Genomic DNA, 2,938 nt, shown 5'->3' with positions numbered 1-2,938 from the left:
CCAGCAGATGGAAGAAGTTCACTGCACAAAAACCATAACACGGAATAGGCCCATTCACTTCTCAAACGGTTCATACAAAACCGGAGCTAAAGCTGCCAGCATGAACTCAGCCAACATCGGTTGTCCGTAGGTAAGCACGGAGCGCAACCTGGGCTTTTGGGACTATTTGGGGCGCTCTTAGCTTTCCTCCTCGGAGGAAGACTGATTGGTTGAGGGGTGCTGCAAGGGGAGGAATACCCCTCAGGCAACACCCCAAAACCATTATGGGCTAGACCCATTTTTGGTCACGGTCTCAAGCAGACAGGGGGCGAGATCCGTTTGGGCTTGCCCAACTCCGAACACCCCTGCCTTCTTGCGAGACCGCGCGGCCAGCGGGCGCTGGAGGGGAGGAAACCACCTCCCTACAGCGCCTAGCGGCCGCGAATACATACGGGGGGACTGGGCAACCTTTCGATGCCCTGGGGGAACATACTAATGATCGGTTGTCCGTAGGTATCAATAAACCTGGACCGCCAGCACCGCTACCGCCCTAAGGCCGACAGTTTTATCGAGGACCGCCCGCTATCCACTGCCATCCAGGGCCGCCGCTATCATCATCGTCAACGTTAGGGCCCGTACCGCCGCTCTAATCATCGGGGGCCGCTACTATTACTGCCGCCCTAAGGCCGACAATTCCATCGAGGACCGCCCGCTATTCACTGCCATCCAGGGCCGCCGCTCTAATCACAGGGGGCCGCTACTATTACTGCCGCCCCAAGGCTGACAATTCTATCGAGGACCGCCCGCTATTCACTGTCGTCCAGGGCCGCCGCCATAATCATCATCACCGCTAGGGCCCGTACCGCTGCTCTCATCACCGGGGCCGCTATTACCACTGCCGCCCCAAGGCCGAAGCTACAACCGTGGGCCGCCCGCCATCATCACCGAGGACCGCGAACGCTAACTATCGCCAACCAGGGCCGCTGTCACCATTGCCACCATCAGGGCCCGCTGCTACTGTCTTCATTACTGGGGCCGCCGCCATTATCGTCGCCCCAGGCCGACCACTACTGCCCGTCACGAGTACGGTAATCGCCACTACCATAACCGCCCAGTACCGCTGTTACCGTCGTAATTAAAAGGGGCCGCATTTACCCTTCGCCACAATCGGGGCTGCATACAACACCACTGCGGGAGGTCGCTGCCGCCCTCATCATTATATGGGCCACTGCCAACGTCACCGCTGAGGCCGCCACCACCACTGCAAGGGAACTGCAGGCTGCCGTCGCCGTCACAACCACCGCGACTGCTCTCATCGCCACGCTCTTCGCTACGACTGACACGAACCACTGCTAATATCGCTGTCACTAGTAACACTCCCGTCACCGTACAATTACCCGCCGGATAATCTCCGACACCGACTGCCGACTCTCGCCCTTTACCTTCCGCTCTCCCCTGCACGACAAGTTGCCGGCCTTCTAGATAGCCGCGTGTGTGTGTGTGGGTTAGTGGGACCTTCGCTGAACTCTGGAGCGGCTGACCATACCTCAGCCTTCGACAAAACCCACCTCATACAAGTAAAAAGAGAAAAGCTATGAACTAGTTTCATTATCTGAAAAATTTGTACTTTGAATCTTTGACTATTTTAGCCTTTCGAGTTTCTAACTCATAAAACTTTAATCTGTATAGTTGTAGTAACATTGAACCACAAGATGCATTTTGTAGTTTTCTGGCAGAATTTTCATTCGATTTTCGCGAAGAAAAGCCTTGAATGTACTAAATGTACTTTTTAAAAGGTAGAAAAGGCAAAAAAAGGCAAATATCTTAAAAAAGGCAAATATCATAAAAAAGGCAACATCAAATGTGTATATATGGAATCAGGGAAAGCTAAATCGTGGACATTCTTAATCGAATATACTCTATCTCTTTAGCAGAAAAAAAGGCAATTTTCATAAAATCCGTTCCCTGGTTATAACAAATCTTCCGCCTCCTATTAACAATAATGATAATGAAAATTTAACTGAAGCATACAGTATCACAAAAAGTCTTAGTAATAAATCAATTAGAGAAAAATTAGTTGATTTTTATAAAAAGCATCACCCAACTAGATCCGCTTTCGATGACTACTTAAATATACTAAGGTCAGAAAAAATAGAAGTTCCCTGTCCCAAAATCTATTATAAAAAGTTGAAACAAAACTATAATTAGAACTGTTTGCCCTGGAGAATACTTCCACTTAGGCATAAAATCTTATTTGTTATCAATTTCGGAAAGAGTTAGTGCTGTGGAAGAAATTGTGCTTGATGTAGGGGTTGATGGTTTACCCCTCTTCAAGAGCTCTCGCAAAAATTTATGGCCTATTCTTGGTCATGTTGTCAATTTGGGAAATGGCTTTGTTTTTCTCATTGGCGCATATTTAGGGAATGAAAAACCTGCGAATGTGAATAACTTTTTGCACGATTTTGCAGATGAATTTAAAGAACTAAGCACTTATGGATTGGAAATTAATAACAAAGTTTTTAAAATTAAACTGCGAGCATTTGTGTGCGACGCACCGGCAAGGACATTCCTTTGCGGTGTCGTAGGGCATAACGCATTTAGTGGTTGCTCAAAATGCGTTCAAGCTGGAAAGCGGATTAACCACACAACTACGTTTTCGAAAGAGTGTGGGCCGTTGAGGACGGATACTGATTTTTATACAAGAGCAGATCCAAATCATCATAAAGACTATTTTAGGCATACCAAATGTATATTATAGGATATAAATATAAAAATGGTTTCACAATTCCCCATCGACCCGATGCATTTGTTAGATTTAGGAGTGTGTGGAAAAATATTAAATTTTATTGTGAATAAAAAAACAAATATGTTTAAAATCACTTCTACAGATATAACCAAAATAAATGAAAATTAAATTTAGGGTTGCTAGCTCGTTTTATGCCAGCAGATTTTGCACGGA

The sequence above is a fragment of the Rhagoletis pomonella genome, unplaced genomic scaffold, assembly GCF_013731165.1.
Source record: "Rhagoletis pomonella isolate Grant_MI unplaced genomic scaffold, Rhpom_1.0 Rhpom_scaffold_01690, whole genome shotgun sequence".
In the NCBI taxonomy this organism is placed as follows: domain Eukaryota; kingdom Metazoa; phylum Arthropoda; class Insecta; order Diptera; family Tephritidae; genus Rhagoletis; species Rhagoletis pomonella.
This window is presented reverse-complemented; position numbering follows the sequence as displayed.